Source organism: Notamacropus eugenii, chromosome 2 (genome assembly GCF_028372415.1).
Source record: "Notamacropus eugenii isolate mMacEug1 chromosome 2, mMacEug1.pri_v2, whole genome shotgun sequence".
Taxonomy (NCBI): Eukaryota; Metazoa; Chordata; class Mammalia; order Diprotodontia; family Macropodidae; genus Notamacropus; species Notamacropus eugenii.
The window spans coordinates 262,483,969-262,511,431 of record NC_092873.1 but is presented as its reverse complement, the minus strand read 5'-3'; the positions used below and the strand labels follow the sequence as shown (position 1 = coordinate 262,511,431).

The following is a 27,463-nucleotide window of genomic DNA, read 5'->3' as shown; positions in this document are numbered from 1 at the left end:
GACTTCCATAATAATCATGTTGTGTAATACTACATATATTGTCTTCTATCCTACCCTGTTCCCCCCTTTTTTTATTCTCTCATTTGACCTTGTTCCTTCCCAAAAGTGTTTACTTCTAGTTACTCCCTTCTACCATTTTCCTTCCCTTCTATCATTCCTCTCACCCCACTTGTCCCCTCCTCCCCTACATTCTTATAGCGTAAGATAGATTTTCATACCAAATTTAGTGAGCATGTTATTCCGTCCTTAAGCCATATGGGAAGAGAGTAAGCTTCACTTTTCCCCTTACCTCCTCCCTTTTCTCCTCCATTGAATAGGATTTTTCTTATCTCTTTTATGAGTTATAGCCTACCCCATTCCATTTCTCCCTTTCTCCCAGTATTTTCCTTCTTCACCCCTTAATTTTTATTTTATTATTTTTTATGGATATCATCCCTCCTGATTCAACTCAACCTATACTCTGTGTCTATGTGTGTGTGTGTGTGTGTGTGTGTGTGTGTGTGTGTGTGTGTGTGTGTGTGTGTGTGTATAATCCCTCCATCTACCCAAATACTGAGAAAAGTCTCAAGAGTTATAAATATTATCTTTCCAGGTAGGAATATAAACAGTTCAGCTTTAGAAAGTCCTTTATGATTTCTCTTTCCTGTTTACCTTTTCATGTTTCTCTTGGTTCCTGTGTTTGAAAGTCAAATTTTCTATTCAGTTCTGGTCTTTTCACCATGAATGCTTGAAAGTCCTCTATATCATTGAATGACCATTTATTCCCTTGAAGTATTATACTCAATTTTGCTGGGTAGGTGATTCTTGGTTTTAATCCCAGTACCTTTGACTTCCAGAATATCCTATTCCAAGTCCTTTGATCCCTTTATGTAGGAGCTGCTAGATCTTGTGTTATCTTGAATATATTTCCAAAATACTCAAATTGTTTCTTTCTAGCTGCTTGCAGTATTTTCTCCTTGACCTGAGAACTCTGAAATTTGCCCACAATATTCCTAGGAATTTCTCTTTTCAGGTCTCTTTCAGGAGGTGATTGGTGGATTCTTTCAATATTTATTTTGTCCTCTGGTTCTAGAACATCAGGGCAGTTTTCCTTGATAATTTCATGGAAGATAATGTTTAGGCTCTTTTTTTGATCATGGCTTTCAGGTAGTCCCATAATTTTAAAATTGTCTCTTCTGGATCTATTTTCCAAGTCAGTTGTTTTTCCTATGAGATGTTTCACATTATCTTCTATTTTTTCAAACTTTTGGTTTTGTTTTCTACCTGCTTGGTTTATCTCATAGTCATTAGCTTCCCTGAACTCGATTCTCTCTTTTAAAGAACTATTTTGTTCAGTGAGCTTTTGAACCTTGTTTTCCATTTGGCTAATTCTGCTTTTTGAAGCCTCCTTCTCCTCATTGATTTTTTTGACCTCTTTTTCCAATTGAGTTAGCCTCTTGTTAAAGGTGTTATTTTCTTCAGCATTTTTTGGGTTCTCTTTTAGCAGGCTGCTGACACAGTTTTCAAGCTCTTCTATAGTCTAAGCCCTTTTCATATTCATTTTGGGGGTACTGGATGCAGAGGCTTTGATTTCCTCTGACAGTATGCCTTGTTTTTCCTCATCTGACAGGATGGAAGGAGACACCTGTTCACCAAGAAAGTAACCTTCTATGGTCTTATTTTTTTTTCCCTTTTTTGAGCATTTTCCCAGCCAGTTACTTGACTTCTAAATCCTTTGTCAAGGGGAGGGTCCTACTGCTTCTCCTCTCCCCAGTACAAGGCTGAGATTCAAATCAGCTGCTCAATTACCCCCGAGGCTTTAAGTGGGGGCAGGGCTAACACTGAGGGCTTAGATTCAGATCAACTGCTCATTTCTGCCAGAGACTTTAAGCTGAGCTGCCTGGACAATAAACCTGGGTTACTTCCTCAGCCACAGTAGCTGCCAGCCTCCCGCTGCAGCCACCTGGGGCTAGTGCTGGAGGAACAGTGTTCCCCTCTCACTCAGCTGGGAAAACCTTCCCACATTGACCTTTGGAACTTTCTTTGTTGCTTGTGGGTTGAAGGATCTGGGACTCTTCCTGCTGGAAATTCTGCCCTGGAGGTCTATTCAAGTTCTGTCCCTCCCAGTGCCATGCAGTCAGGGCTGGGCTCCTCTCTGCTCAACGGCCTGTGAGATAGACCTTTCTTGTCGGCCTTCCAGGTTACCCTTGTCTGGACACCTCTTACACTCTGTTGTTCTGTGGCTTCTACTGCTCTAGAATTTGTTGAGAGTCATTTTATATTGTGGGCTGTGGGGGAAGTGCTAGAGCATATGCATCTTTCTACTCTGCCATCTTGGTTCCGCTCCATGGTATTCTATTTTATGAGAAAAAGGAATAGGAAAAACAAAATCCTACAAGAACAAAGAAGGAAAGAAGTGGTTTCACAAATTATGGATGTCAAATGAGACTGAGAGTGGAGTCATGGTCAGATCCCTGTAAGGCCAGAAATGTTACTAGGAACAGACCTATTCTTTTCACAACCAAGGCACACTGCCAGATCTTTAGGGGAACTCCTTTCTCAATACCAAGAATTAAGAGATATACTCAGAAAGGTCAAGGCAAAGTTGTTACCACCACCCTGGCCTTATCATTGTGACATCAGCTCTGTCCCAGAGTACCAATCATGGCTGGATATGTCTATTTGCTGACTCAGCTTACAACTGTGGCTGTGTAATTATATCTGGAGAATTACCACTGGGGATTTATCTGGCCCTCTACCTGTACCAATATTTTGCTACAGTGTCTATACCATGTGGTCTTATCTCTTTAGAATTATTATTTATCTCTGGGCATGAGTTATGATGATTGGGAAGAAAGAGACCCTTTGATGCTACTTACTTCTCTGGGAAATAATACTTTGGAAAGGACCAGTGGTGAAGCATCAGGAAGCTGGCATCCAGAACCAGTTGCCTCTGTTCCTCTTTTGTTTGTTTTAAGATGTAAACATCTGGTTGCCATACGGGTATGAGGAGCCAGCTGTTGCTATTGCAGTTGGAATAAGGTGGTGAAACTCTTGTGAAATAAGCAGGAACTGAACTGTGAGCTCTGGTGGCTACAAACTGCTGTGGGATCAGACTTTCTGGGTCAGGGATTGAGACACCAGAGAATGACATTGCAGAGTTTAGTCAGATCCCATAGCAGAGATGAGACCAGAATGAGCTAGTCTGCCCACTATTGTGATTTCTGCAAGTCTGGTGAGTTGAAGACTGCTTCTCTCTTACTGGGCTTGCCTTGGGTATAATCCAAGATCCAACACTTGGGTCCTAGACTCATCTCCTCCCATTCTATTATTCCTTTTTAAAAAATCATCTACCTATACACAGTGGTTCTGAACATTCTCCCTACAAGGAAGTAGGAGGGAAAGCAGGACCATATTTGGGGAGATGATTGGAGGTAGACTACTCCACATGGAGACACTCAACCATTTTCCTTTCATTGTTGTAGTGTTCAATAAGTTCTATGACCCAAATATTTTGAGTCCCCGTGTCCTATAAATGTGGGAGATTAAGAATAGAGAAGTTTCCACATGTGGGGTAAGGATTCCAGAGTCAGATTTTAGGTTCACAAAATTTTGAGCTATACTGCATATGATGTTTGTTCCTTTTTATCCCTACTCATCTTCACCTAATTTCTCTCAGATGCCTTCTGCCATCATCTTCTCTTTTATCTTGGTCTTACATGATGAGGTAGTTCTTTTCTTTGCCAAGGCAAGGGTCTCTACATGCACAAGTGATGCCATCCACATCCCTTTTCTCTAGCAGAATGCCTCTTCAATTACCCTCACATTAGCACTTATCTTCAATCCCTCCTTGTCTATTAGGCTGCTTCCTTACTACTGACAAACTTTCTCATGTCTTTCCTATCCCCATCCCCACCCAAAACCCTGACTTGATCCATCACCATCATCTCACATCTCCCCTCTCTTTTGTGTGTAAACTTCTTGAGAAAACAATCCACAATAAGTTTCCTTTTGATCTCCTTTATACATGTCAACATGTACAAAATTAAATTCACTAACAGTTCCCTGTAACTTTCCCCTTTTTCTCCTATTACTGTTGAGGTACCATTTCAACTGGGGTGGTACCACCATCCTCTCAGTCATCCAGGCTTCTAAACTAGGGTCCACTTTGACTTCTCACTCACTTTCTCACTTCACCCCATAACTAGTCTGTTTTACCTTTGTAATATTACCTGTCTAATTTCCCTTTCTCTTCTATAACACTACCACCGCTCTGGTACAGGTCCTTATCACCTCATTCTTGGACTACTGTAATAGCCTGCTGACTAATGTCCCCATCTCATTTCTCCCCATTCCAGTTCATCTTTTACTCAGCTTCCAAAAGGAGTTTCTTAGATCACAGGTCTGACCACGTCATTACACTACTTAAGAACTTTCAGTCTATTAAAGCTCTCTATCACCTCCAGGATTCATAACTTGGCTACGCCCTACCCTTCCAGGCTTACTACACTTTATTCCACCATGCTTTCCTGCCACCTTCTCCACCAACTCTGGGATCTAGTAACACTACTAGTCTTTCTGTTTCTCACATGTGTTACATTGTTTCCCAATCCTGGGCCTTGTCACTGGCTGTTCCCCATGCATGGAATCCTCTCTCTCCATATCTATGCCTCCTGGCCTTCCTAGCTCCAAGCTCCCAGCTAAAATTTCACATTCTACGGCAAGCCTTTCTTTATCCCCTGTTGTTCTAGTGCCTGCCCTCCCTTGATTATCCCAGTTTGTCCTGTACCTAGTTTGTACATAGTTGTTTGCCTATTTTCTTTTCCATTAGACTTTGAACTCCTTGGAAGCAGGGACTATATTTTACCTTTCTTTGTACTTAGCATAGTGTCTGACGCATAGTAGGTTTTTTAAATGTTGATTGACTGACTGGCTATCCACTAGCTAAAAATCAAAACCAATCAGTATTGTGTTTCAACTGTTCAGCATTGCTGCTTAAAGCTTTGACCATGGAGGTCAAAGAGTAGGCTGAGAATTTATAAGCTGTCTTCCAGGGGTTATTCAGCATATAGCAGCTCTTTTTAAAGAGATACCACACATGTACCAAAGAGGAACTAAGATGGTTACTGGGTTGGTGGCTACTCAAGGAGAGTGATACAAAGTGGGCAAATCTAGGTAGCGAGGTGGCACAGTGGATGGAATTCAAATCCAACCTCAGATACTTATTAGCTCTGTGACATTTAACTGCTGTTTGCCTCAGTTTTCTCATCTGTAAAATGGGGATAATAATAGTGTCTACTTTTCAGGGTTGTTGTGAGGCTCAAATGAAATCATCCATATGTGGTCCTTAGCACATTTCTTGGCACATAGACACATATAAATCCTAGCTCTAACTATTTAATCAGCTATCACACTCCCTTTCTGAATAATTAATGCATCTACATGTTGTCTTTCAGAAGGCTTAAGGAAGCCTAAAAGCAGATTTTTTTTTCCTACCATGATTATATTACCCCATATTGCTTGCATTATACATATAAAAAGTCAAAACAAGAAAAGTAGAGAGTAGGGAGTGGAGATTTAGTCATAATTTGGAGCTTTGGAAGCCATAATCATTTAAGACCAGTTATTGCTGCCCCTGACATGCAAACTACTTGACTATCAGACTAAAGTAGTGAGATTTACCAAATTGGTACATGGATGGTATATGATATGATCTCGATGTAGAAAGGTAGTTAGTGGAGAATAGTATTATAGACTGGTATGGCCTATATAATAATTGAGGTAAGGCATTTGGCTTATACAATTACCCTTTCATCATGCAAAAAGATTCATAAACTCTTTCATCAAACATATTAATAACATTTAGCATTTATATGCACTTTTCACACGTTGACTCATTTTCTACCCTCAAGCACCCTGGGAAGTAGGTATTATTGTTATCCCCACTTTACAGGTGAGAAAACTGAGAAGTGAAGAGACTTGCTCAGGGTCACATAGTCAGCCAATGTCTGAGGCTGTTTGAACCCAGGACTTCCTGGCTGTAGCATTTTATCTACTGCACCACCTAGTTGCCACTATTCTCCCACTGCTTGCCTGTGTTCTCCCTTTGACAGCTCTTGCATTGAAAATTAGAGTCCCATCAGAATTTTCCCTAGTTCTAAACCTGATGAAACACTTGAACACTGAACTCCAAATGAGCCAGAAGAAGTTTTACTCAATTTTTCAGTCTCTTTCCAAGATGTCAGGCTTTGGAAATAAATTGGTTGAGGAAGATTGGTTGTTTCCCTTCATTGTCAAGGAGGACCAAAATGACACCATTATGTTGGAGTCAAGGCACAGTGTTTCTGACTGTGACTGATCAGACTAATACAAGCTCAGGAAACTCTACAATAAGTTGGATACAAATAGTCCATATGAGCATTTAGAGGGGAGATGTCTCTAACTTTGCACACTTCACATTTCTTTTGAGCTACTACAGTTCTGCTTCACTCACAAAGCACAAGGTCTTCTTTGATGTGGGCATGCCATTTTAGGTGGTCCTTTGCCAATGTCTCCCATGTCATGCAATCAATTCCAAAGTTCTTCAGAGAGACCTTGAAAGATCCTCGTATCACTTCTTCTGACCACCCTGTGAGCACCTTCCTTGTGTGAGTTCTTTGCAAAAGTCATTTAGATAAATGTACATTTGGCATTTGAGCACTGGAGTTGCATTTTCTTTAGCAGTTTGAATGATTGGCAGTTTAGCTAGAAAAAGGACCTTAGTGACCAGCACCTTATCTTGCCAGGTGATCTGAAGAATCTCTCTAAGACAATTCAAATGGAAACAAAGATGGGAAAATGTTAGAGAAAAAAATGAACACATTGAAGTATCAGTGGGGCATCCAGATGATATCAATCAGACAACTAGAAATTTAAGTCTGGTGCTCAAAAGAAATGTCAATTCTAGAGATACACATTTGGGGGCCATCTAAATACAGATAATCATTAAAATCATGGAAGCGGATGATATTAACAGAAGAATGTGTAAAAGGGAAGGTCAGTAACAACACTGGGAGACAGCAATACTTGGGTGAGGGAGGAGAAAGAAGATGAGTTAGTAAAGTAAATTAAGAAAGATCAAGGATTGAAGAAGGAAGAAAACCAAGAGAGATCATCATTCTAGGAGCTAATGGAAAAGAAAGGATCAAAGATCAGGTATTGGTATAAAATGTTTTATAAACTTCAAAGCAGTGTATACATAGTAGCTATATTAATATTAACTATTATATAACTATATGTTGTATGATATTATATATAATTATTACATGATGATGATGATGATGATGATGATGATGATGATGATGATGATGATGATGGTGTAGCCTTCCCCCAGATCAGAAGAGTAGCCACTTATTCTTGGTCAGCTTGTTTCTCTCCCACCCAACGTTTGCAACATGTATTTAGAGCCTACTATGTGCTAGGTTTATTACACAAAAGAGATAGCAAGTAGGCTTTTATCCAAGCAAGCTGCAAAACAGAAATTGGAGATGCAATGAAGATTGGGGTACACAAAAGAATATACAAGAGTAACAAGGGAACAAGATAAACACTCAGCTTAAACAGGAAGAGAATGATCTCAGATGTCATCAAAGAAACTTTCTCTTAGCAGATTCCATGGTAGAAGGCACTGAGAAACAATGGATGATATTCCCCACATCCTAGTGGCTCTGGCAACTCCTGTTATCATTCAAAAGTAGTAGATTGCTGTTGTTTAGGTGTGTCCAACTCCTCATGACCCTGTGGACCACACTGTCCATGGGGTTTTCTTGGCAAAGATACTAGAGTGGTTTGCCATTTCTTTCTCCAGTTTATTAAAGCAAACAGAGGTTAAGTGACTTGCCTAGGGTCACACAGCTAGTAAGTGTCTGAGGCCACATTTGAACTCAGATATTCCTGACTCAAGACCCCGAGCTCTATCCACAAAGTCATCAAATCATGTCCTGTGACTCTAAATCTAATATTGTTTCTACAGGGGCAGTTAGGTGGTGCAGAGTATATATAAAGTGCCAGGCATGGATTCAGGAAGACTTGAATTCAAATCTGTCCTCAGAAACCTACTAGTTGTGTAACCTTAGGTAAGTCACTTATCCTCTGTTTTCTCAGTTTTTTTCTAAAAAATGCAGATAATAATAACCTTCCAGGTTTGTGAAGATCAAATAAATAATCATTATAAAGCACTTAACATAGTTCTTGGCACATAGTAGGTAGTACATAAATGTTAGTTATTATGTTGTTACTATTAAAAGTTCTACAGTAATACAGCCAGTCAACTAGCATTTACTAAGAACCTACTATATGCCAAGCACTGTAGTAAGTGCTAAGGATACAAAGAAAGGTCCACCCCACTCCACCTCCCCTTCCTTCCCCCTCACAAAAACCCAAACAGTTCCTAGTTTCAAGGAACTCACAGGATAATTGGGCAGGGGAGGAGGGTGGGGGAGACATAGGGAGAGGGATAGGAATTATACCTGTGATTTTATTGAAATAGAAAACTCCCAGATGAGGAGTCTCCCTCTAACAAGGCAGACTAACAATTTCTCTGCACCTGTTATAGCGAGGAGTCCAAAACACTGAGAAGTCATGATTTGTCTGGGATCATGGGTCTTTGTCAGAGGTAGGATTTGAAGTAAGTCCTTCTTGCTCTGGCTCTGAGGCCAGCCCTCTACACTATGCTGCTTCTCAAAACACTGTGAGCCATAACAAAAATAGAACAAACCTGGGTCTAAGGAGGTTTAAATTCTCTTGGGTGGAATGGAGGCACATTGGGAGGAGGGGATAATATGTAAGAATTTTTCTTTGGGATAAGGTATTCTTTATTTGTGTGTGTGTGTCATGGACCCCTTTTGCAATCAGAATCATGTTTTTAGATGCATAAAGTAAATTACATAGGATTACCAAGGAAACCAATTATATCAAATTACAGTTATCCAAAAATTAAAAATATTTTTTAAAAATAAAAGTTCATACTCCTCAGGGTAAGAACCCCTCTTATAAATACACCATGATTATATCCAAAGGTAGGAAGGACCATGCCATCTGACATTTATACACATCACCAACTTATTCCTGAAATATATATTGTTATTAAAGATAGGTCAAGGGTAGAAAGGGTGCATTATCTAGGTCTGTTTAAAAGAATTGTATGGTGATGACTTTGTCCTACTACCTCACCTCTCTGCTAACTTCACTTCACTCCCTGTCAATTCTCTTTTTCATGAAGCCTTTAGATCCTAGGATACATGGGGACCAATCAGGAGCCCCTGATGGTGTAGGTCCATCTAGACCCAATCTATTGAACTGGGGTCATCCCATAGAAATGCATGGGGAGTAAATTAGACTCCAGCTTGGCTACAGGACAGTTGCTATCAGAGGCTTCTGGTTTATTCCTATATGCTCCTGTGATGGGGCTATGACTAAGAAGATTGCCTCTTGAACCAGGATGAGTGACCCACTTTCTAGACTTTAAGAGGAACTAACTCTATATGCATGCCACTTGCTTGGGACAGGGATTTTTTGTTTTCCTTGCTCTACATGATTGCAATGTCTTCCTTCTCCTCCTTTCTAGATATACCAGTGACATTCTGGGTACTCTGATTCCAGGTCAAGTTCAAGTCCATGTAAGTGTGGGGGAATGCCTAGAAAAACTGTCTACCAACAAGAAACTCCCTGGATTCTCCCTGCTCAATGGCAAAGCATCTGGGGGCAAAATCAAAGAATAAGGCTCCAGCAGCTTTAACGATCCAGTGGCTTTGTTCACCAGTTTCTAACATTCTGCATCGTCTTTAACCTCTTATAAAGAACGTATTGAAATGTAGTGTGTACCAACATCTATAACGGTCATAAGAGATTGAATCAAATAAATGTTCAAGATTGCATTTTCTGTAAGACCTACATAGAGTCAATATGAGAGAAATCTTAAGGGAAAAATGAAGTTATTTCCTAAACATATTTTCTAGGCTAGCATTTCCCTGTCCATCCTATACAGTGGACTGATCAGTCAATCAACTAATCAAAAACCATTTATTAAGCACCAACCATATGCAAAACACCCTACTAGGGACTAGGGATATAAAGACATAAAAAAAAAAAAACACCACTTCCGCTTTCAAGGAGTACACATCCAACTGAGGTAGAAAACATGTATTTTAACAACAATAATAATATACTTAAATGTTTGTAAAGTACTTTACAAATATTTCATTTGATCCTCACAGTGACCCTGAGAGGCAGGTGCTACTATAAGTCCCATTTTTATAGATGAGGAAAATGAGGCAGAAAAATTAAATGATTTGCCCAGGGTCACACAACTAGTAAGTATTTAAGGCTGGGTTTGAATTCAGATCTTGACTCCAGGTCCAATGATCTATCCACTGTACCACCCAGCATACTATACCATATATTGAATGAATATCAAATAAATACAAGGTAAGGAAAGGGAGGTAAGGTAGGTAAGGAAAGAGAAGTAAGGTAGGGAGGAAGGACACTACTATTTAGAAAGATCAGGAAAGATTTTTGTAAAAGGGATTGAGCTCAATCCTTTAGGAAGTGAGGGATTCTAAGAGATGGAGGTGAAAAAAGCCAGAACAGAGACACAGAGATCGTACATATCATGGTTGAGGAATGAAGAAAGGGTGAATTTAGCTGGACATTAGCTTATAGGGAAGGGAATAATGTATAAAACATCTAATTATTCACATATAATCTCTCTGCCATGTATAGCCCCAGAGAAGCCACTTTTGGCAGTTTAGGATGAAAGACCTAGAATTTCGTGTAAGGGAACTGAGATAGACATAAGTAGGAGAAAGTGAAACATAGAAGTTTTCAAAATAAGGAAGGTAAATAGAAAGAGAATAAGAGAATCTAGCTGCTCTTGATGAATTTTAGTCAATAAAGACAGATGAACTCCTCCTTAGAGAACTGATAGAACAGGAATTTAAGATTACTGAAACATACTCAACGATCTTTAAAAGACTTGGAACAACAAGAAAGATTCCATAAAATTAGAGAAAGGCAAACAGTATTCTGATTTTTTTTAAAGGAAGAAAATAAATATAAACATTATAGTCCAGTGAACTTCACTTTGATTCCTGGAAAAATTCTAGAATGAGATTTTAGTGAACATTCAGAAAATGAAGTAGAGATGAGAAAGAGCCAGCATGGCTTCATCAAGAATTGATCACTCCAGACTAACCATATTTCCTTTTCAGATAGGATTACTAGACTGATTTATCAGGGGAATGTAGTATATATAATTTACTAAAATGTCAGCAAAGCGTATGACAGATTACTATGGTTCAGATGTAGAAATGAGGGCTAGATGGATATAATTAAGAACTGGTTAAATGACCAGAGCCACATAGCAGTCATTAATGGTTGGGTGTCAATTAGTAAGGTCTTCGATGGGCTGCCCCAGGGATTTCTGCTTGATCTTGTCCTGTTTAATATTTTTATAGGTGACTTGGATAATTGCAAAGTTGACAACCTTATCAAATTTACAGAAGACACAAAGCTAAAAGGGAGAGCTAACCCCCCTAGATGACAGAGTCAGGATTAAGAGAGAGCCTGACAGACTAGAGCACTGGAGTGAATTAAATAAGATTAAATTTGGTAGGATAAAGATAAACTCATATACTTAGGTTCAAACTCCACTCTAATTTTTCAAGTTCAAAATGGGGGTGGTGTGGCTGGACATCAACTCATCTGATTAAGATCTATAGATTATAAAGCTTGGAACTATGCATAGGGCTTTGGATTTAGAATCAAAGCGCTTATGTTGGAATCGTAACTCTGCCCATGACTATCAAAGTAACTTTGGGGTTACAAGGGAGTTTATAAACTTAGGGATTGCAAGTTCAAATATGAGTCAAAAGTGACATAGCAAATTAAAAAACTGTCAGCTTGGTCTGAAACAAAAGCAGCACTGTGTCTAGCACTAGGGATATGACAGTCTTTGATGGTCACTGACATCTGGAGAACATCTAGAGGGGAACAATCAGGATGGTGAGGGATCTTAAGTCCATGTCATGTAAGAATCATTTGAAGAAAGTGGGTACAATTAACGTGGAGAAGAAAGGACATAAGGGGAACTATGACATCTAATTTCAAGTACCTAAAAAAACTATTTTCACATGGAAGAGGGATTCAACTTGAGCCGTTTCATCTTAGATGTCAGAACAATGAGCAAAGGTAGGGTTGGTGTAAAGAAAAACTCTTTAATGAACAATTGAATAAATGACCAAAAAAACCCCCCAGCAATTTATTAAGCATTTATTATATTCCAAGAACTACTTTAAGTTCATGGAATATAAATAAAAAACAAATTTAGTTTCTCCTCTCAAAGAGCATGCATTTTATTGGGCAAAACCACTCAGATAAGTGAGTGTCATTTAGGAAAGAGCACTTTGATTTTGAAGACTACAGGGATGATGAGTGTGGCTATAGGGGAATAGATGACATACTTCATCCAGGAACACAGTGTTGATGTGAACATGGTTCATGGTTCCAGAACTAGAGTGGGTATAAAGAGAAGGGAGATGGAAGGATGTGCCTGATTAAGTGGGTCAGTTGGTGGAGAGGTAGCCAGAGAAGAAATACCAAAGTATGGCTAAGGCATTCCTGAAATAGTGTTTAGGGAGACAGTCTAAGGAGGTTATGGAGTCTGCCTGGAGCTATCCCAAAGAGAAAAAGTCTGCCATAGGAGGTAAGGGAGTCCTCATCACAAGAGGTCTTCAAGCAAAAGTATGTTGTAGAGGAGATTTTTATTAAGTTACAGATTAATCTTATAGCTCAGAGATGCTACGGAACTTTGTTTGTTAGTAAATATTTTACTGATTGGAAGAGTTGAACAGTCTATACACGTCCTTAGCTACCATGGAAAACTACCTATCCAAAGACCATTGAACCCAAATTCTTTCTACCATGAGGACTCATAAAGGATGTGGAAATCCATTTGGGTTGAAAATGCTGACATTATTATCTACACCTTTCCAAAAGAAGCATCATTTCCCCTGCAGAAAGATATAAATAACTGATACCGCTATTTATATCTTTATATACGTATATAGTGTGTGTGTGTGTGTACACACACACACACACACACACACACACACACACACACACACACACACACATCTTGGGTAAGGAAGATGAAGACTGTATGGTATAGAAAAACAAATACAGGATTTGAAATCAGTGGATTTAGTTTCAATCCTGGCTCTGCTCATTAACACCCAAGTAATCTTGAGTGAGTTGTGTAACATCTCTGGGTTTTATTCTCTCATCAGTAAAATAAAAGTGTCAGGCTAAATGATCTTTTAGGTCCTTTCGAGATCTAAATCTTATGATTCTAAGAGACCACAAAGCTAATAATTACACAGTTACATTGGTATCAGAATTTACACCTTCTGCTTCTTTTTATTTGATACCCTACATTTGGCCTTTCAAACCCTCTGAAGATATGCAGTGAGTAAGAACTCTTTCCAGCTACAATTCCTCAGGAAGTAAGGGTGCAGAATGTTTAAATGGCATTTTATGTGATGCTGACTACACAGATACTTCAGAGAGTCCATGAATAGGGCAGAAAGATACTCCTTTCCCCTCTACAACCTCAGAGGTCATTTGTTTTCCAAGGAGAAAATCGAGTTCAGAAATGAGTTGACTATGTTTGATTTAAAATGTATCATAGTAAAGTATTCTAAAAGGGAATACCCATACCTAAAGATAATGATAATTTGTGACCAATCCCACAAATATAATGCAAGTGACTGATCATTTTGATCTTTAAAAAATTAATAGTATGGATATTAAAACTTTACAACACTGGTGTGAAGTTTGAAAATTGAAATCCTACCAGTGACTTTTAATATTAGGGATGTTTGTAAGCACTGGAGACAAATTAATAATAGAAACATTAAAAGTAGTATTGGATGATTTGGGGAGGTGTTAAATACCTGTTAAATATTACAAAGACAAAGAGAGATCCACTTTTATAGTCTTTAAGCTCTTTGAATCAGTGGCATGGTCTATTACAGAGGTTCCCAAAGTAGGCAATACTACTCCATAAGTGGGTGCCAGAATGACCTAGAGGGGTAATAGTAGCCTTAGGCACAATTGGGGAGCATTAAATAAAAGTAAGGGTGTAGTGGAAGCATAAGGAAGAAGAGAAGAAAATTTTGAAAAACCATTCATACATATTTCATCTGTTATGTAACAAAGTTAAAGTTATTTTCCAAATAAACATACAAAATGCAAGTTTCAACTGTTCAGAGGTCCAGTCCTCTGTCAGGTCTTAACAAGCAAGTGTTGGCAGGTGAGCGGGTCGCACATTGTTGGGAAATCCAGCAAGCATCAGCAGGAATATTTGTGTGTGATAACTCGTTTAGAATAGGATACTATATGCTTATATGACATAATATTGCAGCATCAAAATTTCAATGCAGGAAAAACCCACAAATTTACAATAAATTATTGAATTTAAGATGCATCTAAAAAATAAATATTTTTTTTTGAAATGACACAAATTTTTTTAAAAATTAAAGGGTTAAAGAAGTATATTTCCAAGGGGGACATTGAGCAATTTCTTTTAAAAGGAGGAGGTGGGCCAAATAAGTTTCAGAACTTCTGATCGGATATGACCAGGAATACAAGTTGGGAAGAATACTTAGAAACCAGTTGCTAAATCCCACACTAAAGAGAAAAAATAGAAATAAAAGCTAAGACTCTCTTGCTGAGGGAAAGATTCATGGAATATGCCATCTAATACAAGTACAAAGAAGAAAAAAGAAAGTTTACTAGCTCAGGACAAGCTAGGGGAAGGACTTCACTTGGGCTAATAATGATCCTTTTCAGGAAAATTTGCTCCATCTCACTGGTGGGGAACCATTCAAGTCCTCAAGAGGTTATTACATCAGTTTCAGGTGATTAAAGTGAAAAAACAGAAGAGCCCACTGAACAGTTTTAAAGGTCCAGTTTGGGATATGGTATGTGGTCTGAAAAAAAAAGTAGACCCTCAATGCTACAGTATTAGAATGCTTGAAAAGGCTCGAGAAGTGAATTAGCACTACAGAGAATTCACTGCCAGTTTATGCTAAATCCCCCAAACACATCAGTATCAAGGTGAAGTTCTATCCCTCTGAGAAAGCTTTGGAAGTTAATAATAGTCAAGGGAACTGTGAAACCAGAAGAAAGACGATATGAAGTTGTCCCCAGGTGAGCACTGATTTGGTAGGTAGAAGGCAGTTATATGTTATTATGAAGGTACTATGTATTTGGATTGGTGAAACAACAGATTAGAGACAATGGCCTACTGAATGCATGATTATTTGAACAAAAATGCTAGTTTCTCAGAGAAAGAGCCCAAAAAAATGAAATCTAGAATATCTTCATTTGTATGAGCTCAATACTTCCTCTAGTTGTCTAGACCTGTAGGTGAGAACGCAAGGAAAATCTGCTGAAAAACCAGTACAACAATGGACAGAAGTTCTACTCTCATAAGAACAAAGGATTCTGGAACTTATCAGGCTGATGCTAAAACACTATCAGAGTACAGCCCAAGAGGCAAAAGTCATCTTCTGTGATAGCCATGTCCTAAATTGACAATTGCATGCTGGATGTCCTTGAGAGGGACATACATATTTCCTTTGGCAGAAGCTGCTGTGCAGAAGCCCAATTCTGGGTGATGGGATCAGAGACAGAAGTCACTGCCAACCCTGAATCCCCTAGGCCTGATCTTATTATCTATTCACCCAAACTAGGAATTTGTTTTGCTTTACGTAATCACATTTGTTTAAAGCTTCTTTTTTTCTCCTTTTCAATGGAATCTGTGGGAAGGATCATCCTTTTCAAATAAAAATAAAATAAAATTTAAGTAATAAAAGAAACCTAAACTAACCATGCATGTTATCTATATACCTGGACCCATGGTGCCTTATACAGAAGTAATGGTGTGGATTAAAGATGCATTATTTTGCTGAGCTGGACAGTGGATCTCATGAATATTATGTTCTATTTACTGCAGAAGAGGCATTTACAAAAGATACTCTTATAGCCTATACGGAGTTAGGACCCTGTGAAGTGAGTGAAAAAGGCTGCCCATATGTGGCCTACATGAATATGAGCATGGTACCTTGGTTGGGCTATGCCAAGAAATAGTCTAATGAACAATTTCTGGTGTGACAAAGTTGATTAGAACCAACTCCAATCTACTTAAGAAAGAATAATGAAGGCATTGAAATAGGATTCAGCACCTGGATTCTATGACCATCCACACCTTTTGTGGGAAAGAATCCAAGGAACTAGAAGCAGGTGGTGGCAGAAAGAATCAAAAGAGTATTTAATTCTCTGTGTCAAGTAAATCCAATATATCCTTTGGCTGAGAGATCAGGTTAACAGAGAAGCCATACTGACTAGCTATGACCTAAGTTCAGAAAACTTCTGGTAGCAACAAATGATAGAATGACACCCAAGTTTACTATCAAGTCCTATGCAGAGTAATAGAGGTATGCTCAGAAATCTTTTTTTTTTTTTTTGCATCTGTTTATTTATTTATTTTTAGTTTTCAACATTCATTTCCACAAAATTTTGAGTTCCAAATTTTCTCCCCATCTCTTCTCTCCCCCCAGCCCATAATGCCTTGCATTCTGATTACCCTTTCCCTCAATATGCTCTCCCTTCTGTCACACCCTCCCTTCCCTTATCCCCATCTTCTCTCTTTTCCTGTAGGGCAAGATAGATTTCTATACCCTATTACCTGTATTTCTTATTTCCTAGCTGTATGTAAAAACAATTCTCAACATCCATTTCAAATACTTTGAATCCCAACTTCTCTCCCTTCCTTCCTCCCCACCCATCCCCACTGAGAAGGCAAGCAATTCAATGTAGGCTATATATGTGTAGTTTTGCAAAAGACTTTCATAATAGTCATGTTGTGTAAGACTAACTATATTTCCCTCCATCCTATCCTGTCCCCCCTTTATTCTGTTCTATCTTTTGACCTTGTCCCTCCCCAAAAGTGTTTACTTATAATTACTCCCTTCTCCCATTTGCCCTCTCTTCTATCATCCCCCTCACCCCACTTGTCTCCTTCTACTGTACTTTCCAGTAGTGTAAGATAGATTTTCATACCAAATTGAGTGAGCATATTCTTCCCTCCTTAAACCAAATGTGAAGAGAGTAAGCTTCTTTTCCCTCTCACCTCCTTCCCTTCCTCCTCCATTGAAAAAACTTTTTCTTGCCTCTTTTGTGAGTAATAATTTGCTCCATTCCATTTCTCCCTTTCTCCTCCCAATATATTCCTCGCTCACCATTTAATTTTATTTTTTAGATATCATCCCTTCTTATTCAACTCACCCTGTGCCCTCTGTCTCTCCATCTCTCTGTCTCTGTCTCTGTCTCTGTCTCTCTCTCTCTCTCTCTCTCTCTCTATATATATATATATATATATATATATACATATACATATATATATATATATATATATGCATATGTGTGTGTGTGTAATCTCTCCAACTATCCAAATACTGAGAAGTCTCACGAGTTACAAATATTATCTTTCCAGGTAGGAATGTAAACAGTTCAACTTTAGAAAGTCCTTTATGATTTCTCTTTCCTGTTTACCTTTTCATGCTTCTCTTGATTCTTGTGTTAGAAAGTCAAATTTTCTGTTCAGTTCTGGTCTTTTCATCAAGAACACTTGAAAGTCCTCTATATCATTGAATGACCATTTTTCCCCCTGAAGTATTATATTCAGTTTTGCTGGGTAGGTGATTCTTGGTTTTAATCCCAGTTCCTTTGACTTCTGGAATATCATATTCCAAGCCCTTTGATCTCTTAATGTATAAGCTTCCAGATCCTGTGTTATCCTGATTGTATTTCCACAATACTCCAATTGTTTCTTTCTGACTGCTTGCAATATTTTCTCCTTGACTTGGGAAGTCTGAAATTTGCTTACAATATTCCTAGGAGTTTCTCTTTTCAGGTCTCTTTCAGGAGGTGATTGGTGGATTCTTTCAATATTTATTTTGCCCTCTGGTTCTAGAATATCAGGGAAGTTTTCCTTGATATCATTAAAGATAATGTCTAGGCTCTTTTTTTGATCATGGTTTTCAGGTAGTCGCATAATTTTTAAATTGTCTCTCCTGGATCTATTTTTCAGGTCAGTTGTTTTGTCAATGAAATATTTCACATTATCTTCCATTTTTTTCATTCTTTTGGTTTTGTTTTGTAATTTCTTGGTTTCTCATAAAACCATTAGCTTTCATCTGCTCCATTCTAATTTTTAAAGAACTATTTTCTTCAGTGAGCTTTTGAACCTCTTTTTCCATTTGGCTAATTCTGCTTTTTAAAGCATTCTTCTCCTCATTGGCTTTTTGGACCTCTTTTGCCAAATAAGCTAGCCTATTTTGGGGGGTTTCCTTTAGCAAGCTGACTTGCTTTTCATGATTTTCTTGCATTGCTCTCATTTCTCTTCCCAATTTTTCCTCCACCTCTCTTACTTGATTTTCAAAATCCTTTTTGAGCTCTTCCATGGCCTGAGACCATTGCATATTTATTTTGGAGGTCTCTGATGGTAAGTATTGTTCTTCCTCATCTGAAAGGATGGGAGAAGATACCTGTTCACCAAGAAAGTGACCTTCTATAGTCTTATTTTTTTCCCTTTCTTGGGCACTTTCCCAGCCAGTTACTTGACTTTTGAGTCCTTCATTAAGAGGGAGGTATACTCTAGGGACCTGTAAGTTCTCAGTTCCTCCAAGGTGGTTCAATCAAGGGAGGGAAGTTTACTCTTCTCCTGGCCTGCACTCTGGTCTGGGAGCTACCAAAGCTTTTCTGCCTAGGATCTGCAAGTAGAATTCCATTTCCAGAGCCTCCACCAGCTCCATCATACCAGCCAGCACTCTTCCTCACCCCCAGACCACCACTCAGGACTGAGAGGCAGATCCGTGGCTCAATTCCCCCAGGGGCTTTAGACCAAGGGCTCCAAAAATGGGTGCTGCTGCTGTGGCTGCTGCAGCCACCACCACAGCTTGGGGCTTGGGCTAGGGGAGAATGCTGCCTTCTTCTCACCTAAGAGGAAAAGCTTTTTCACTGACCTTTGAAGTATCTTTGGCATTTTTGGGTAGAGAGATCTGAGAACCCCCACTGCTGAGGATTCCACCTCAGAGGTCTGTTGCAGTCCTGTCCCTGCTGTGCCATGCAGCCAAGGTTGGTCTGGGCTCCGTAGGCTACACTCTAATCTGAGCTCCGTGCGATAGACCTTTCCTATTGGCCTTCCAGGCTACCTTGGGCTGGAAATCTCATTCACTCAGTTGTTTTGTGGCTTCTGCTGCTACAGAATTTGTTTAGAGTAATTTTTTACAGGGAAGAGCTAGAGCATGTGTATCTTTCTACTCCACTATCTTGGCTCTGCCCCCTATGCTCAGAAATCTTGCTAAGCAGGGAATACACAATAAAGTAGACCAAAGAAAAGTAATTCCAAATCAAGTGCATGAAAGACTAGGCAACTTGCCAATAGAGAATGGCCAAGGCCCCATAAAAACAATGAATCAAAATAACCTACAGACTCTTGGAAAGTTTGTCAAGCTCTTTGATGAACAGAAGAAAAACAGCAATCATGTACTAGATGAAGAGTCCCCTTGCCATTTTCTTTAAGACTGATGATAGTTCAGATGACTGACTCAGATGAGTAGGGTTAGAGTAGTGAAATAACTCTTCCCCAGGTTAACCTAAGTCAGACATGGGGGCAAAACTGACCCTGGGTAACAATTTTCAAGTTTTTTATTTCACCCATGGAAACATCTAGGAAACAGAAAGGATTTATAAAACCTAGAAACAATGATAATCAGCTTGACCATTCACAACATCAGGATTGAGACTATATGCTAGCATGTTTGCAGATGTTCATAGTCAATCTGAGCCCTCTATAAGCCCAGGAGGTCATGGTAGAAATGACAACATCAATGATAAGTTGAGATATAAAGCAGTTACATCTATTTGCCAAATAGGAAATAATTGTACCTCAGTTCATTTTTCTTTTTATCAGAAAAGGTCATCTTGGCATCTGAGTGGAGAATGAATTAAAAGAAGAAGAGACTTGTGGCAGAGAGCCCAACAAGAAATCTACTGTAATAATCTAGGTACCAGGTAATGAGGATCTAAACCAGGTTGGTAGCAGTGTCAAAAGCAGAAAAAAGAGATGTTATGAAGGTGGAAAAAGAAAAACATTTTGGGATGCCCTGACTATTGCCAGTCACTAGCAAACTATAGTTTCTCAACAGAAAAATCAGTCTAGTTTGTGAAGGATGACATCCACAAAACATATAGTCTGAACAACTTTATTTTTGGTAATTAACAATTGGTTTCCAGTGAGAAAGCAATGCAATGTAGAGCAAATGACAATGGATTTGTAATCAGGAAATCTGGGTTCAAATTCTTAAATGCCTCAGGATACTACCCAGGAGTTACCTTGAGATTCCAGGCTCTGTTCTCTTCATCTAAAATATGAAGAGATCAGACAAAAATACAGGATCAGAGATTTAGAATAGAAGGGGCTTCAGATATCATCTGGTTCATCCCCCTCACAAATAAGAAAACAAAGGCTTAGAGAAAATGTATGTGTGACCCTCCTCCCACCAAGGTCACATGGTAGGAAATAGGAAAATCAGGATTTAAACTCAGGTTCTCTGAAGTCAAATACAGTACTTTTTTCAGTATTCTCTGCTGGATGAGCTCTAACCCTCCAGTGCTGACATTCTATGACCCTGTGATTCTATCCAGTGGCTAACTGAGATAGTAGGATGGTTGTCCCCATTTGTGTGTGAGTCATGACTGGCAAATGACTCTTTTGTGAGTTTTACCTAAGCAGTAGTTGCTTATTGTGAAGAGGGCCTGGAGTCTTATGAGTAATTATGCAGAATCTTCAGATTTTTGACCAAATTTCTCACTTTTAAGCAGGGCCATGCAGTGAAATTCTGTGAGGGATTTTGAAAAGTCCTTCCACCACTAAAAAGTACATACCCTTTAAATGCCCTCAGCTTAAAATTCCCTAAGAGTGAAAAATCTTCCCATTTAATACTTAGAGATGAGAATAGCCCAGGCAGAAAGAAGTAAGATTTAGCTTAAATTGACCTCAAAGTATAAATTATTGGTATCATAGCCTTTCTTCCTTTTGTGTGTGCATATATGTGAGAGAGAGAGAGAGGGAAAGAGAGACAGAGACATACAGAAAAAGAGACAGAAACACAAAGAAAGAGAGACACACACAGACACAGAGAGACAGACACAGAGAGAGACAGAGGCAGAGAGAGAGGGGCCAGGTTTAGTAAGGAGAGGAAAAGAACATTGGGAATATGAAAGGAGGAAGAAAGACAGATGACAGGGAGGGAGGAGTGGCAAAAAAAGGGGAGTGAGGGCAACGCCTAGGGTCACTGGTTCCATGTAGTGTCTGTCATGGAATTTTTCCTTATGATATTTTTGACTAGAAGGATCACAGAAGTTTTTGAGAATCAAGGCATAAAAAGATTAATTGTGGCTCTTGAGAATCCTCTTTTCAAATTCAGTTAGTGATTATGGTCCCAGAATCCTGCATCAGCACAGACTGCAAAATAGATTTGCTAGCATCATTCCAGTAGTTTTTGGTTCTGTCAATATCACTTTAGCATCTAGTTCACTGTGTTGAACATTTTGTTAAATCGTTTTCAGTCATGTCCAATTCTTTGTGGCCCTGTTTGAGGTTTTCTTGACAAAGAAACTGGAGTGGTTTGCCATTTCTTTCTCCAGCTCATTTGACAGATGAAGAAACTGAGGCAAGCTGGGTAAAGTGACTTGCCCAAGGTCACATAGCTACTAAGTGTCTGAGGTCAAAGTTGAACTCAGGAAGATGAGTCTTCTTGACTCCAGGTCTGGCACTCTAATCACTGAACCACCTAGCTGATTTGTGTTAAAAATAATAGACACTTCATTTATGTTGAGTCTTATTAAATGGTGTATTAAAAACAGAGCATAGAAAGTAGGCAAACCAGAAAATGCTACATTGAGGCAGCAATCCTATAAGAACAGCTATAATCCCTGCCCTCCCAGTACCCCATAGATTAGACAGGTCCTTTGAAAAGGAAGATGGTAAAGGCCATTTTGCTGTTTAGGTAAATAAAGTATAAATGGCTTCACTTGGAAGGAAATTATTTTAGCACAAAGGTTTTTAACCTGGAGTATATGAACTTACTCTAATTCAAATACTTATCAGATCATATAGGCAGCTATTAGGGATAGGACCTGTGATTTCTTGGCATAGAAGAAATCCCCTCCACTAAAGTAGGTTGGTACTTTCTCTGAAAGAGGCTGTTAAGTGGCACAGTTAACAAAGCATTACACCTGGCATCAGGAAGACATCTTCCTGAGTTAAAAATCTGGCCTCAGACAGAGGCCAGTAACACTAGCTGTGTGACTCTGGGTAAGTCACTTAGCCCATTTGCCTTAGTTTCCTCATCTGTGAAATGAATTGGAAGGAGAAGGAAATGGCAAACCACTCCAGCATCCTTTTAAAGAAAACTTCAAAATTAAGGTCACAGAGAGTCAGAAACCCAACTGAAATGACTGAACAACAGTTACTCTGAAACTTTGTCTTAAAGAATTGCTTAATGGATGGAGACATTAAGTGATTTGCCCAAGGTGACAACAATCAGTAAATGTCAGGGGTAAGTCTTCCCGATTCTGAGAAAGGCTCTCTAAATTAATGGTGCCCCAAACCATATAGCAGTGTGCTTAGATGCAAATGTTTCTCTCCTGTGAGTAGAGTCTTTGCCAAATACATTTTGAAAAATTTAAAAATTCTGAGTTTTCATTTTTTAAAAAGTGAAGCTCGAATGGTATGATGAGAAGTAAATTGGCCACTAGGGAACCATTTAAAACTTTGAAACAGAAATCGTGACTAATTGATGGAAGAGTACTTTTAAAATAAACAGAGGGAAAAACAGAAGAGTAGCAATGAAAATCATAATTGACCTAAAAGGGAATAAATTGCAAACTTTCCAAAGTACATTTTGGGTCTCTAAGAGGCAGGGTCCATAAACTGTGAGGTGATAGGACCAGTTTTGGTACCAGCAATCAGCTTCTCAGGTAGTTGTAGCCCATGACTGATATTACTTAGCATGAGGCTCTGCAGATGTTGGTTGAGTTTTATTTTGTCTTCAAGATTTGCCTCAGGCAAACATGCAAAATGGAACCTAGACCCTTTGCAAAATACTGTATTGTCATATTGCTCTGGACATTTACTGACTGAGGCCAATAGCATGCTTTCCTTCTAATGCATGGCAACCAGCACTGAAGTCTTGCGTGTATTTTTTTTTAACCTTCTATTAGTGTGTGTGTGTGTGTGTGTGTGTGTGTGTGTGTGTGTGTGACAGAGAGAGAAAGAGAGAGAGAGAGAGAGAGAAAAGAAGAAGAAGGAAGAAGAAGAAGAAGAAGAAGAAGAAGAGGAAGAGGAAGAGGAAGAAGAAGAAGAAGAAGAAGAAGAAGAAGAAGAAGAAGAAGAAGAAGAAGAAGGAGGAGGAGGAGGAGGAGGAGGAGGAGGAAGAAAGAATTATGGCGTATGTGTGGGTGTATGTGCGGGGGACTTGACAATTCATACCTACGACTCCTGACCCTTATTGTCATGAACTCATTTTGTGATCACAGTAGAACAAACCTCTGTCTGCTTTTGGAAACAGGTAATTAGTTGCCTACCATGTTCTCAATCATTAGTATGGGGTAAAAGAGAGGGAGAATATTTGAGCTGGCAGAGAAAAAGCAGTTTCTTCATGCAATGTTGACATTGGAATGTACTTTCTATAGAGAGTGCCAGCCTGGTACTCAGGGACTAAATACAGTGCATCTGAGGTCCAGATGACCATTTCAGTCAGCCAAGAGATCTCCGCTCATGGCCAAAGTCTCGATATTTGGGAGTACTTAGCAGACATGGCTGTGTTGATCTTTCAGTTCACAATAGTAGCTCTCTCTTTCCACGGAAAGAAATGGGGGCCAGCTGTGGTAGCAACTATCCTTGTTTTGTGGTGGGGGCTGTTGATAAAGAGGACTAGTGGGATGCTATGCCTGCTTTGTTGCTGTTGAGTGCAGATCATGAATACTTTCCCACTGGCCTATCGCAGCTGACCAGAGATTCCTACTTTCCCTCTTTCTACCTCTTGAATCTTTTCACCTGTTGCTTTGATAGTCCCTGCCCTCCCAGTACTCCATAGACTGGAGTGGTCCTTTGAAAAGCAAGAGGGTAAAGGCCATTTTGCTGTTTGGGTAAATAAAGTATAAGTGGCTTAGCTCAGAAGGAAATTAGTTTAGAGCAGAGGTTCTTAATCTAGAGTCTATGAACTTGTTTTAAACAATATTTTGATAACAACATTTCAATAAAATTGATTTTTTTTGTAATCTTATGTATGTTATATTATGCATTTAAAGACATTTGGAGAAGGGTTCCAGACTGCCAAAAGAATCCACTACAAGAAATAGTTAAGAATTTCTTTAGAAGTTATTCCTCATCTCTAACAGGTCCTCTTTTATACCACACAACTTGGTGACTAGAGAGAGAAGTATCAGTCTTTTATTTTCTAATTAGTAAAATGGCTTTTACTAGATTTTTTAATGTTCCACAAATGTGTTTTAATCCATCAGCTTCAATCATTAGACTGGCCTAGTTTAGACCTGATGTAAAATATTAGCCTTGTGATTGCTGCATTTGCAACTTTCAGCAAAATGTACCATTTTCCCCATGAAATCAAATGGTCTTCTTAAATATTTAGGACCCAAGACTGTAAGTTTTTAATCACTCATTATGAATCACAGGGACTATCCAGTTCTCAAAACACAGGGTGTTTTGTTTAGTCAATTACTCATGTCTGACTCTCATAATGCTAGGGTAGTTTGCCATTTCCTTTTCCAGCTTATTTTACAGATGAGGAGACTGAGGCAAACAGGATTAAGTGATTTGCCCAGGGTGACACAGGTAGGAAGTGTCTAAGGTCAGTTCTGAACTCAAGTTCTCCTGACTGCAGGGCCCACACTCTATCTACTGTGTCACCCAGCTGCTCCCTCAAAAATATATACTCAGCTGAACTCTTCAGGTGAGGGAATGGTATCTCCTCCATTCTTCTCCTTCCTCCCAAGAACTAAGTTCAAGCACAAATCTAGTCATAAATAAATGATTACATTTATCTACAATACAAAAATGCCAAAGAAAAACGGCAGATCAAGAGCACTACCTTAGAGGATTCCTAGTATATATCCACAGTTGATTCTAGTCCAGGAGCCCTGCCTTCTGCTCAATTTCCACGCTGAACTGTGTGAATCAAAAAAGTAAGAGCTCAGAACATAGGTAAGTAAGGAAAGAGATAGAAGAGGTTGGGGAAGGGTGGTTCTGGCCAAGCATTCACTTCCTGGAAGGGTGGAACTTGGCACAACTTGTTATAAATAAGTAATTCTATTTTCAGAAATCTTCCATTCATTCAACAAACATGTATTAAGTGCCTACCAAGTGCCAGACATAGTCCTAAGGGCTACAGTCTAAAGCCTTTGGATCTCTCATCAGAAAAATATTTTAAATGCATAAAATAAAACATGTGGGATTATAAAGAAAACCATTTATATTGAAATGCACATATTAAAATATTTATTTTTAAATTTAAAGACCTCTATTAACAGGTGCTTGCAGTTTGTCAATTTTTGAAAAAATCAGGTGTACTTTTATACAAATTCAAAATGAGCTTCTTAAAAATCTCAGCTTGACTAGATATGAAATAATTTAAAAACCTTTGAAGGTATATTGAGAAAACCAGGTTTAAAAAAAAAGTTTGTCATTCCCTAAAAGAGACTTCTTTAGGTAAAAATAATAAAAACCCTATGCTGAGTAGATAATGGAGAGAGTTCTAGCTATCTGGGTAGTTGGAAAAACAAGCACTTAGGTCTTCTGTTGCAAATCTTTAGCTCATTTCTTATTCCTTCTGGAATTTCGTGTCCTTTCTTCTTGTACGATGACTAAATCGGATGATGGTAGAAATGGTAAGCTGGCATTTACTCAGCCCCACCCTGCTCAGCCTCCAGACCAAACATATGCTCACCTGGTTGTTTGGCTGCTTTTATCTCTCTGCCATCTTGTGTTTTAGGGTTCCCTGGGTATCTGCATCAGTAATTGAAGATACAGCAGTACCAACATTGGGGTGACTGTTGACTCTAGGTCTCATCTCCTTGGTTGTCTGTCTTCATCACCTTCCCACTCCCACTTCCTGGTAGCTCCCACTACTGATGGAATTCTAAAATATATATATTTTAAAAACCAAGTTCAAGGACCCCATGCTAAGATCCCTTGGTTTAAATAAACATTTTAGAAATAGAATCAGACATCTACATAAATGAAGATGTTTAGAATTTACAAAATTTTGGAGTTTTTACTGAACAGTGCATATTCAGTTGAAATTTGAGATGTTCTGCCTCTAAATTATGTCAAACAGCTTTTTCTGGTACATCTTAGCACTATTACTGAGCAGAGAGTACCCAAAGAGTCAGGCAACTGTAAATAGATTTGGGGGCAAACTGTTTATGAGTGACCTACTATTCTCCAAAGACTTTTGTTTCTTGCTATAGTAAAAATAAATATTACCCAATAGTGTCACAACATACTTGCAAAAAGACCATGAGTCAGCATTATCTTTTAAACTAAAACAAGATCAGGGAAATTCGTTCTGAAGTTTGCAAACGACTGGAGCAACTACAAACTTCCTCATATCCTGGACAGAAGAGGGCAACATTAATCAGGTATGATTTATATAGATGATATAGATATTTTCTGGGGGACTAAGTATAAAACTTGCAAATGTGTGGGTTGCCTTAACAAGCACAGAGCTATCTTTAGAGTATTTGCCAACTCAGTTTAATGTCAGTGTGACATTGAGACTATTATTTGGTTACTTCAAGCAGGAATACTCTTTGTCCCTCACTTGTCTCAATTTTCCAGAGAGATATGTCTGGTTGTATTTCACAGTTCAATAAAGCCATGATTATACCCATTTGGTTGAATTTGATATTGCTAAAAAATGTCATTTCCACTTTTCAGAGTCTGCTCAAAAGGTTCCCACCAATAGTAAGACAGGTATTTCCAGGTCTATGTTGTGGGCCATGTTTAAACTGAACAATTGAATCTTTGGACCTCTTCTGCTATGTTTCTTTAAAAAATAGGTTTGATGTATGTGTTGTGAGTGTGTATGTATTTACATATACAATTCATTGTCCAAGGGACCCGAAGTAAGTCTAGGTGAGAAGGAAAAGGTGAAATGGTTTTCTTTGATGAAGTCAGAAGTGCCCAGGATCTAGGGCAAATGCAGAAGCTAGTGAAACATTGTCTGAACTCATGATTCATTTAATCTTAGCTAAGCTGACAGGAAGACTGAAAGCAGTGTCAAATGTGATGTACCAC

The 27,463-nt window shown here is 38.8% G+C and overlaps 1 protein-coding gene and 1 long non-coding RNA gene across 2 annotated transcripts in view; both read left to right on the top strand.

The window, feature by feature from the left end:
• Nucleotides 1-6,775: 6,775 nt before the first annotated feature.
• LOC140527167 (uncharacterized) lies at nt 6,776-10,225 on the top strand. The gene is made up of 3 exons (XR_011974706.1): nt 6,776-7,173; nt 7,991-8,093; nt 9,584-10,225. It is a non-coding gene; the product is annotated as an uncharacterized lncRNA (long non-coding RNA).
• Nucleotides 10,226-26,410: 16,185 nt separating this feature from the next.
• Nucleotides 26,411-27,463, top strand: part of LOC140527166 (protein unc-93 homolog A-like) — a 57,746-nt gene continuing 56,693 nt past the window's right edge. The window contains exon 1 of the mRNA XM_072643883.1: nt 26,411-26,805. The gene's annotated coding sequence lies outside the window, so the exon portion shown is untranslated. The remainder of the gene's footprint in view (nt 26,806-27,463) is intronic.